The sequence below is a fragment of the Camponotus vicinus genome, unplaced genomic scaffold (assembly GCF_025532165.1).
Source record: "Camponotus vicinus isolate PSW18456_S1 unplaced genomic scaffold, iyCamVici1.0 SCAF_3, whole genome shotgun sequence".
Taxonomy (NCBI): domain Eukaryota; kingdom Metazoa; phylum Arthropoda; class Insecta; order Hymenoptera; family Formicidae; genus Camponotus; species Camponotus vicinus.
Window position 1 is genome coordinate 23423294 of NW_028141967.1, and position 12238 is coordinate 23435531.

At 34.7% G+C, this 12238-nt stretch overlaps 1 protein-coding gene and 1 long non-coding RNA gene across 4 annotated transcripts in view; one reads left to right on the top strand and one right to left on the bottom strand.

Annotated features, from left to right (window-relative positions):
- Positions 1 to 12238, top strand: part of Argk1 (Arginine kinase 1) — an 18461-nt gene continuing 6223 nt past the window's right edge. Inside the window, exon 1 of the mRNA XM_083095008.1 lies at positions 1 to 161. The gene's annotated coding sequence lies outside the window, so the exon portion shown is untranslated. The remainder of the gene's footprint in view (positions 162 to 12238) is intronic.
- Positions 4851 to 7213, bottom strand: LOC145969152 (uncharacterized). Of its 3 annotated transcripts, none has more exons than XR_014437965.1 (4): positions 6487 to 7213; positions 5996 to 6203; positions 5749 to 5897; positions 4851 to 5558 (listed from the first exon to the last, which is right to left on the bottom strand). It is a non-coding gene; the product is annotated as an uncharacterized LOC145969152 (long non-coding RNA). The 3 variants fall into 3 exon arrangements; XR_014437966.1 differs by having other exon boundaries at positions 4851 to 5507; positions 5996 to 6198; positions 6487 to 7189; XR_014437964.1 differs by having other exon boundaries at positions 5996 to 6198; positions 6487 to 7189.

Below are 12238 nucleotides of genomic sequence, written 5' to 3' on the forward strand. Positions count from 1 at the left end.
GAGGAGAGGCTCCCACGACGGCGAGGCGAACGGATTCCGCGCTGCGCCGCGCCACTTCGTCGCCGACTCGCGCCTTGTACGTGTGTCGCCCGCAGAATAAAATTGCGCCCGCCGATCGCCCCACGATCTCTCGTCGTCGTTGCTCGTGCGTTGCTGTCAAGGTGAGTCACAGATGATCCTTTATCTCGCTATCGTACCCGACCGCTGGCTGGATTTCGTTGCGTCAGTCGATTCCCGGAAGAGACTCGTGGATCTTCGAGGATCCACGAGTCCGTCTCCGAGGGAGACTGGTTAACCTTCGATCCTTCGTGGCTTTGAATTCTTCTAACTTAGTTTCTTGTAATACGACTCTATGATTTTTGAATAAATCGAAGATTCTTGAATGATTTTGAAGCTTCTCGAGTTGAGATATGGGTCCCGCTCGCAGGCGGATGAGCGGCAAGAAAGGATATTGTTTCACGTATACCGGTTTTAGCCGGCGTTTTTAGCCGCCAGTTCCGTTAGACAGGTGCTGTGCTCGCTGAATCGTGACACGCAATCTTTTGGGTTAGGATGCCGAGGTTGCATCGAGACAACGGACTCGAAACCGGTATTTTTTTGTGGTTGTACTTGTATCGATGTACGCGCGACGATGTTTTGTAGTTTTTATCATTCGTTTATCGTGCGACGAGATCGGCAGGAGGGATTTTTTTCGCAGTGTTCGTGACATTGAAAATTGGACTGGCCGAAATTGTATACCGATGTTCCAAGATATCATCGCCATCATGAAGTTTCTATCACGTCAAAATCGATCCGCTTGTAGTTGTCGCTTGGTGACGGCGACTCGAGATGAATTTCGGGAATAAAGGCGTTTACGTAATAGGATAAAAATGACAATCGATGAAATGCCACGTCCTCGAGACACTCAAAAATTATCGGTATTGGTCGATTTTTATTTCCGCGAATTGAAAAGCTTTCCTTCTTATTGATAAGAATAATATAAGATGAATTTTTATTATCATTTGCTTTATTAATCGAGAAATATTAATATATTTGACGGAGAGGAAACCCCGCGCAGGATATGATGAAGCTCAATTTATTCGAACGCTATCTCGAGTGTGTTATATAGGGTGCCCCAGAACCATCGCCAATTGTCTATAATTATTCATTCATCTACTTGCGGTTAATCTCTCTTTCCTCAAGGAAAATTTAATACCTCTCTAATTGTTTCCCTCAAATATTTTATCAAAATCAATATCCTCGAGCATGTAATTAATTTCAAATATTTTATTGAAACAATCGAAAATTAATCGCGAAATAATGTTCTTGATATCTTTACATTTTCTCGAAAAGCAGGACTTCTTATTGATTGCAATCGTATTTATATTCGTGAGGAAAATATTTACTCGATATTGGTCGAGAAATTTATAAATACAGCAATGACAGATCCGAGGCCACCCCGTACAATCGTGGTTTTCCTTTGCTGAAACTCGATATTCCACGTCAGTCATCCCTGATAAGGTTACTTGAAAATTCGAAGAATTGCGGGACGCATTTCAATGAATCAGGAAACGCCCCGAGAGCCTCGTTGGACGAGCGATCGCAATGCGTTTGTTTCTCGACGATCGATGACGATGTAGCGGCTCTTTTTATGTCATCGCGCACTGAGACTGAACCCTGAATGTAATTCGTCGCGAGCGAGAGATTCCGAGAAACGTCGACCGCGGAATTTAGACACGCGGAACGATTAACGACGATGATAAGTCTGTTAGTCATTGTTGTCACGCTTGGAATCATAACAATGGTTCAAGATTAAACGAAGTTTATTTTCACGTGACGACGAAATCTCCGCTATAATTTCCGTGAATTTTCCATCGCGCTCTTAATATTTTAATTAAATGCGGTTGACGTAAAAAAACGTGTCTTTCGCGCGTTTTCTTTATTTTATTGCTTTTAATTATACATATTTGATTACTGTATATTATCTATTTGATTTGTTATCATGCTAATTATTCCCTGATATATTTGGCGCTAGATTTTTGCTTGGGACTCTACGGGATATTTGTTTTATGCGCCTGCAATTTTAGAAAGCATCGCGGCTTGTGACGCGACGCTGCTTGAGTTAACTCAACTGGCTCGCCGATGATCCATCATCATGGCTAATATTATGAATTAGCGTTCTGACCGCGTAATGCTACGCGCAAACATTTATACGATGGCAGTTTGTAGTCTCTTTTAATGAACCATACAGGACGTTACGTCAGATGTTTGCGAAATCCCGACACTCGATCCGTTTTACGATATGTTGGAGCCACTAATCAAAGGCTATTGATATATAAAAAAATATATCAAATTATAAGTTATATTACCAGTTAAATCATAATAATGATGCAAAATTAACTGGAGAATTTTTGTAACGTTCTGGGAAAATTTATTAATTTTTTGGAGAAAATAATAATATTTGCAAAAAAAAGAATATTTCCCAACGTTGGCAGAAATGTAGATTCGGTAATTCGGACTCTTATTACACGCTCTGCTCCTCTCGAAAATATATTTCCAATCAGCGCCTCCCACATCCGGCCGATGATCGATATCTCTCGTTATTTGATCGAGATCGAGATCGTTCGGCACGCTGATCGAACATGCAAATTGTTAGGCGCGTATATGCATTAGGCGAATTTCCGCTTGAAAGTACATTGACAGATCAGCCGCCCATGTATAGATCCGCGCACAAACGATCGGGTGGGTAGAGAAGGGGGAGGGAGGGATTATGTAAGTCTACAGATGCATAACACACGCGAAGCCTCAAACTGTTTCGTGCAAGATGTTTTTTTTTATCCACGAAGAAGAGCTGTAAAAAGCTATAAATTATACAGCTTTTAATTTTATACTAGAAATACAATTTAATTAAAATATATATAATTATGGAAAAAAAATATTTTTAATTCTATAAACATAAAGTTTGAAATTTTTTACGAATGTCGCATATATATTTGCATAACAGTAATTGAAAGGCAAGAATATATACACGGCTTGATGTGAAGCAACCATTCGCGGATGGATCGATCTTGCCTCATTGATCGGCCACGTTCTTTCAAGTAATTCTAGACGAGATATATAATATACAGTGGTATACGAAACGCTATTGTGAGCATCTATTTGATTTAATAACACGACATGCTTGATTGCTGAAACAATGTATATTTGAAAATATTGGTACAAAAGGGCGATAAAACAATCTCAATATTTATAAATAACAAATTGGATTTAATTTGAAATGTCGTACATTCTAACATTGATCAGTATTAGATAAATTTGTATTTAAAATTTATTATTATTTTTATTTATTATTATTTATTTTATTATTTATTAATATTTTTGTTACATGTGTTCTTTGTTAATTTATCCGTTTTTAATGATATAGTAACACGAGTATTACATTTTACATCGTTTCTTTGTGTAATATATTTGTAACATTCTGTACACTTTCTGCACATGCTATGTAATAAACCAAGTTGCAGGCAAGCGCATCATTATCGAATGACGTGTTCCTCGAGTCTTTAAGGCCAGATGTGGCTTGACTCCTACTTGTGCATTACTGACGTTCATACCTGACATGCTGACGTGTACAGGGTGTTTGGTGAGAAGCGTAAAAGAAAAATCTCTCATGAGTACGCTTCAGTTGAATTTAATGTAATGCTTTGAAATTTAATTTAAACTCATCTTTAAATTTAATTTATCCTTTAATTAAGGACCAATTAGTATATGAATATATATATCGCATGACCTTTACTCGTAATTAAAATCTCGTCGTTTTATAAATATTATCGATGCGCGATATCATGCACGCTCTGAAAGTTTTTTACAATTTTTCGACCTCGATCGGTATAATTACGTATAATTCCGGAAGTATACATTGTTCTCTCTCTCTCTTTTAAAGGATTTAGCTTATTGAATAATTGCAAGAATTTTTTTTGCGTTGTGACTTTAGTTATATATGTTTTTTTTCTGGAAATTTTCTTATTTTATTAAAATATATAAATTTTAATTAAACGTAGATATTATAGTAGATATTATTTATTAAAATATATAGAGATTATTGAATATTAAATTAGAATTTGCATATTTTAAAAGTATTATAGCTACGTTATTTATAAAATTTACATATATATAATTATGTTACATAAGCTTATATTACTCTTATCTGTCGCGACAGTTCTGCAAATGTTTTTTTTCATATCTTGTAGTTGATACACACGATAAGGGCGAACACCTGTCGTTAGAGTTGTGGTGATTATTTCGGTTCGTAAAATTAAGTGCAATGGACGTCGCGTTATTATTAGCTACACACGGTATATCAACAGATCAGATCGGCAATTATAGCTCATCTGTAGAATTCAAAAGTGCCATTTTTTTAATTACACTGCGAAAAAAAAGAGATTTAACTGTTGATATAATAAATTGAAAATGCTTTTCCATTTGCAGAAATAATGATTAATTGTTAGACTGCGATGTTATGACGTAAAAAAAGATAAAAAAGAAATAGTATAAGGAAGAAGAATGAATTTTAAAAAATAATTTTAATACGAACTTGTATTATTTATGTAATATTAAATTATTTTTAATTATTTATATGATTATTACAACTAAATAATAGAAATAAATAGAAATGTAGACTTAATAATTATTTGAATTTATAAATAATTATTGTTAGATTACACACATATATATTTTTTTCATATTTCGTTAATATAATTAATTACATTCTGTTTTTACATGAATAGTATAATATTGAATAATTTATTAGAGAATTGGTAAATTTATTAATTTTATTAACTATCCATTTTTTCTTTTACACACTTTGATATTAATGAGAAAAATATCACGTGCTGGATGAATGAAAAGTCGCGGGAAAATTAGCGATTGTGCGAAATTACCGGACTATAAAGTCTCCAAATAATTCATAGCGATTTATTTTACGTTTTTAGCTTTGCACACAAGTTGTAACCTTGACCTTACCGTTACAATCATGGTAAAGTCTGAAATCTGTTCGATAATCTAATGTTAGTTTATCATGATGTGATGATTAAACATCAAGCTCAAAGAAAATGACATGAAAATTTTAATTGAATAAGACTAGATTTTATTATTAATTGAGAAAATTTTTTATCGACAAAATCTTACATTACAAAAATAATTATTCTGTTATTTTTAAAATAAATTCTGAAATTCTTACGTTCCTTTGAATATATATTGTTAAAAAAAATTTATACAATTACATAATGTTTGATATAATTACATTTATATGATTTCACACACGATTCAAAAAATAGAATTGATTTTATTCAAGTGCAACGATTACGATTTTTAAACGAGAGAGATGAATCTGTCCAGAAATAAATTGGTTTGTCCATGGCCAACAGAAGCAAAAGTGTTGTTTACGATCTCAATATATAACTTAGATGTCGGATTTAGAGTGCCAGATTTCCACATTGCATAATAATTACATCGTGTCTGCCAACAGTTTTCTTCAGAGCGTCATTATAAATGTTAAATCGTATAAATATATTCAACCAGCACTTGTCAAAACAAAAAACAGAATATTTAAAGTATCAAAATAGATTTAACAAAATTTAGAAAAAAAGAATGTTATTTTTAAAAAATAAAGTATAATTGGATTTTAAATACTTATTTAATGGTGTTAAATATGATATTATTTTCTTAAATGATAAACACATCATAGCTTGAAATTATTGTAACATTGCTCACCTTGTATCTATAATAATTTATAATCCATTTTAATATCTTATTTTTTTCCAAATAAAAGTAAGAAGTTCTATTGTTAAAATTGTATTTTTCCCTGGCTCTTTTTCGTAAAAAATTTTGTCGACAATATTTTTTGACACATTTTTTGGCATCTATTTTTCCATTTAATAAAAATTAATAAAAATTTTTTTATTACATAAAAATTGTAAACTTGTGCGAAATTATCGATCACGGGATATAGAGCATTTACCGAACGAGTTCCATTAGGCTTCTCTCGAGTTGTGACACATCGTCGATAGATAGCGCGATGTTGCAGAGAGCTGCTTGCGCGGGGTGCATGGATCAATAGATGCATTTCTCGCAGGATCCAAGTTTCCCGGGAGAGATTGCCTCTCCTTTCCCGAAAAACGGGTTCGCAACTGCGCGAGTTGCAATCGGCGAGAAGCCATTTTCCTAAACTTGAAAATTTATTAAAAAATATATTTAAATGATCAATGATTTTTAATTAAATATTTTTCAGTTCTATGAAATATTTTCATATTATTTTAAGAGATTTTTACAAGTATTTGAAGTATTGATTTATTTGCGAATCTAAAATTAAAATATGCAAATTTCGAATAAAAATATTCCACAGCGAATGAGAGATATTCGATTGTGAATTCGATAAAAAACGGAAAGGGCTGTATCTGGGGTCATGGATACCCCGTAGGGAACGAAGGGGGGAAGGAAAATCGAGTTAACCGTGATTAGAGCGACGTCGCAATCACCAAAGCCCTTAGGCTTTTCTCGTATTGATCGCGCAATTAATTTTTCGCTCGCGCGCGCACAATCGTTACAGCGACGAGACGCATTTCCCATTCTTCTCTCCTCGAAACACCGATTTATCTCCTCTTGCTGCGTTGGAAGGGAGAGAAAAGATCTTCGTTCGTAAAGTGTCATTGCGCAACGACTTGCGAGCGTAATCTCGCGTAGGTGAGGTTCTAAAAATAAGACAAGCCACGAGAACGGTAGCTTCATTTTTTCCCCCGGATCTTTTAAAAATAAATTTTATCTCGTAAAAACATACATTTGACATTTATTTACTCGATGTAAAAAAAAAATGGTTAGTTTATATTCGTCTTTCTGCGCGATTTTCGAATGTTTCGTAAATTAAATTGAATCAAAATTGATTAACAAAATTCACGAGTCTATAAATTGTGGATTAGACGGACAATTAAAATTTGTTCGAGGGAGATATTAACGGAAATCGCTCTCGAGAATTATATCGATGAATATTACAAAAAAGCATATTCCCTTTCTCTACCCTTATTCTCTTACTCGATTACCGCAGTTATACTCTCAAATGAATGCTAAGCTCAAGTGGGAGGATTATGCAAAGCAGAGTCGGAGTATCGCAAATGGCGCGTTAACTCGCCGATGTAATTTTACGGTGTTATACACGGAGGCTCGCGATTATCGCGGAAGTATGAACGAATATACGCTTGCTCGGAATCCGCAATAATTCAGCTCCATTCCTTCACGGAATTGAGCGGAACTGCCCTGAAACGCTCGCATCCGGTGACTGTATTCGTCATCGCAACACGTCGCGGGCGAATACCGTATTATATAACAGTCAATGATAGAGGAGGGGATAGAATCGTTCCCCTCTAAGAAATTTTAAAAGTCGAAAATTTGTAATTTTTCGTATACACAAAATATTAGAAAATGTTAAATACTATGAATTTCGTGAAAATTGTTAAATAATCTTAAATTATTTAGCAATTATTATTAATGTTAAATATTATAATTTCGTGGAGAGGAAAGATCGTTAAATAATAATCTTAAATTATCAGGCAATTGCTACGCACACAATAATGAATTTATAGAAAATAAATTTGAGACAATTGCATGTTAAAGAAATATTTTTATGCCGAGAGATATTGTTTAAATGCGCTAACGAATTTATAGAAAATAAATTTGAGACAATTGCATGTTAAAGAAATATTTTTATACCGAGATATATTGTTTAAATGCGCTAACGATGCAGTTAAACGATCCGACATTTAATCGTTAGCTTGCTTTTTACAACGAACATCACGGTAAAAACACGTATAATTGGTATTACGAACTGTCATCGTGACAGTTATATCCTCTTAATACTCCGGGCAAACATCGTGTCACAAACAGCTTCATGAGATTTGCATCTCGTATAAATATGTAGCAGCAACCAATTGTAGTAGTTTGCTCGCCAGTTTCGAATTTAATGCAATATTGTTACGATAAATTTTATCAATCTTCTTATCCTTGCAATCGATAAGTAATCCTCGATTATCGATGGATTACGTTGCTTTTATTATTTGTTTGTTATATAATAACATATCAGATCACAACAGGAAGGAGAGAAGTCGATGGAAAAGTTCCTCGAATATAGAAATTGACAATGAAATTACAGAAACAAGTTATTTGAATTCTAATTATTTATTCTTCATGATAAGTGTACATTTATATTAATATTTATTTGAGAGAAAATATTTTGATATTTATTATAATATTATATTATTATTATAATATTATATTATCATATGACATTGTATTTAAAAAATTAAGAATATTAATAAATTTCATATTAATATTACAATTTAATTGAGAAATAATATTAATATTTGCAACGTAATTTTTTTAAGATAAAAAATTGGAATTTGGAATGAGTCTTTCCTATCTAGAGCTCTTATCTCGGGATGAAATTTGCCTAATTATTTACAAGAGGTAATTATATGATAAAAATAAAACACTACAATGATATGACATTGAATTACAGTCTCATCTCTCATTGTTTCGTGCGTTTTAAATATTGACTTTTCACTTTTGCAAGACGAAATAAATCATTACGTAAGTCACGTAATTACGATAAAAATACGATTAAAATAAGAGTCGTCATTTACGGTCTTGATGAAGGTTCATCGTCATTATCTTGATTCGTCAAAGATGCACTTACGAAACGTTATCGCTCGTGCTAACGAATACCTGGTGTCGTGATAATTTTATCGCGCTCGAATATGTGTGTGTGCGTGTACCTTTTCGCGAAACACGATCTTAAAATTCGAGATTGCAATTATTTATCGAGGCTCTAGACAAGTTATATCATTTCTCTCTAAAGATAAATGTAAAGAATAAAATTTCCTGTCTTGTTTCTCGAATTTGTAACTTATTTAAGTGAATATTTTTTTAAAAATAATTATAATTGTGACGTGTGCGTATATATAATACAAAATTAATTCTATACATGTTGATACAATATCAAATGCATTAATTTGTTCATTCCACAAAATTAATGATAATTTAATTCTGATCAAAATCTCTCTTATAATAACGTCATTTGACAGAAGAAGATTCGCGTTAAGTAAGCATCTAGTCACTTTCTTTGCACTGATGACACTTTAGTCGCCCTTTTTCATACTCCCTACAAATCTTTTGAACGAATACTCTGAAGCTTGAAGAGGCAGGCAGTGAAGTGGTGGACGTGAGATGATATAACGAGTCTTTTGAACGCTTCTCCCTTCCAGTTACAATAACGACGATAATTCGCAAGAATAACACATTTATGTAAACGGATAAAATGGAGGACTAGCTTGTCATTTTAGCGCAGTCCAATCGAGTCATATCTTTAGCGCTAAATATTTTAAATGACATATTCTTGCATAATTACGAAAATTTTTTAGAATTTACAAAAAATAAAATTGAAGAATTTTATGAATATGTTTATTAATCTTTAAAATAATATCGTAAAAAAATTACTATTTAAATGACATTTTATATTTAAATCCGACTGTAATCCCATTTTTATTTTATTTTCTCTTTTTTTATTCTTTACTTATTTTATCTTTATAAATTTTTTGGCATTAAACAAAAGTCCAGATTGTCAGATTTAAATTTTAATTGAAGATTAAAATAACAAGTTAATTTTATAGAATTTACGAATTTACGATTAAACAAGAATTTCCTATAGCGAAATTGTATGTAATGTAATGCTGCAAATGCGCAGTGATAATGCGAAAATATGTATCTAGCAAAGGCGTCATTCCGTATTTAAGCGAGCATAAAAGGCTCCATGTACCGGCGTATGCACAGCTGATTGGATGAAATGACATCTTACGATGTGTCACACCTCCATCGTCGTCCATCCGGTCGGTATAATCGGCCATTTTACCACCCACCACACCATTCAGCAGTGCCACGTATTCGCATATAAAGGCTTGAATCTGAATTGTCTAAATATTTGGAGAGGGATCAAATTTTATATATAATGTACTATAATATATATTTACAGAATCACATATAATCTCTCAAAATTTTGGAAACGCGCGCAATAAAATTTCGAAAAATTAGCGGAATATAAAAATCCAGAATATTTAAATAATGTCAATTTTTACATTATCTTTATTTAGGATTGTTATTACATTGCAAGAAATTATGAAACTTTTAAACGTCGAAATTATTAACGCTATCGAGGAATCTCTCAAGTTATATCATTCGCGGAGGGTGGGCTTTTACACTAGCGATGCTATCGATTTTACGAATACGAATGCGATTGCAGCAGCCGCGTTAATATCCTCTCGCGACTTCTCGTCGCGCCCGAATAAATCGCGTTTAAATTGTCGAAATACCGGTCGCTGACATTTTGCCGCTCTAATTCGATGTCAAGACTTTCTTAAATTGCGAGATACCTCGCGCAGATTCGAATTTATTTCTTCAAAATGCGAGCTTGAAAGTAATCGAATTATCTCCTTCATTTAATATTATCGTTGTTAATTATCTCGATTATTCCAATCAAATTGTCAACTTGATCAAATATCCCGGAATCTCATTTCAAAATATTTCACATACGAAGATGGCAATCTATTAATATTAAAACTCGACGAAAGCTAAAAATATTTTCGATTGCATTTTTTCAAAAATCCGATGTATGGGATTTTAAATTAATTCTTCCTTTTTCTCTGTTTTCCTCTCTTCATTATGTAACGCCTGACTACCGTCAAGCCGTTAATAAAAATGATAAAAAGTTAAATCGTCTTTACATACGCTTTACGATGTTTAAATTGTTTTTAAGGAAGGGAGGGTCAACAATTGAAGGAACTTTAATCTTTTGCGTTGGCAGCTACGTGTCTATTTAATCCCTCATGTTGAAATCTGTCAAACGTTGTATCTTTCGAGAATCAAAGATGATGAAACGCCTCTCGTACATTCGTATCTTAATCAGTCATGATTTGACAGATAAACCAACTACGCGCGTGGGACGTGCTCAACGAAAATCACAGGATCCCTAAATGATTCCCTGAAGGATTAATCAGCTCCCGAATTCTATTTTCGCGATACAATACAATTATATGACAATTAGCGCAATATTATGTACACTTCCGCCATTACGTCGTCCGGATTTTATTACGGTTAACATCGCATATACATATTTAATTGCGAAACGAGAGACGACGGAGGCGGAAATTCGAGATCCGAAAATCGCGAAAGAGCGAAAACGCACCGGCGCATCACGCACGCACGCACACGCGTGCGTGAGAGCGAGCGGGTTTCCCCGCTCGGGTAACAGCGCGGTGTGGTGGGTGTAGGTGCGTGCTATCGACCGGGTATCCTTCTGGACGGACGACGTGCCCCACCCTGAACGGAGGGTAGGGAGCTCGGGAACGAAGGAGCGAGCGAGCGAGACGCGTGAGAGACAGAGACGACACGCCGGAGGAAGAGAGAGCGAGAGAGAAAGAGAGAGACGGACCGCGGCACGCAGAATGCCTCCTGCTTAGTGATAGCGTAGAGACTGTAGTGTTCACATCACACCACACACCTAACCAAAATTCTCGTCACCGTTCAAGAAAAGTTCGATATATATATATGTATATACATATACATATATATCCGCACAAATTAGTCAGTTAGTCGGCAGACACGCACACACTAATTTCCACTAACCGCGACATACACACCCGCGCGCGCGCGCACATACACACGTGTGTATTATATATACATATACATATATTTTGTACACGCGTCCCGCGACGAGAGCTTTTGATCGAAGGGCGCGCCCGGCGAAAATCGGAAACGAGGCGAGAAAGGAAGAGAGAAGAGCGCTCGCCGGGAACGTGACGTGATTCATCGACGAATTAGCGTAGAGGTGGTGGTGCTTCCGTTTTGTTTCGTTTCGCTTCCGACACCCGGTGTCGCGGCTCGCCTCCCCCGAACGCGAGGCAAGACCTCGACCTTTCATCCCCCGCCGGCTGAAATTTTCCTCGTGGCTTTCCTTATCCACCTATCTGTCCGAGATAAAATTCTGACGTGCGTATCATGTACTATGGAATGTCTAAAAGTGAGATTAATCGAGCTATAGCTGAAGTTATTTGTCAGCTTTTTTTCCTGTAAATTCTAGATGTCATAGATTCGACATATCATCTCCTCTTTGAAGTTGGAGTGATGCGTTAAATTTATTGGAATCGTTAGACAAGGGATACGT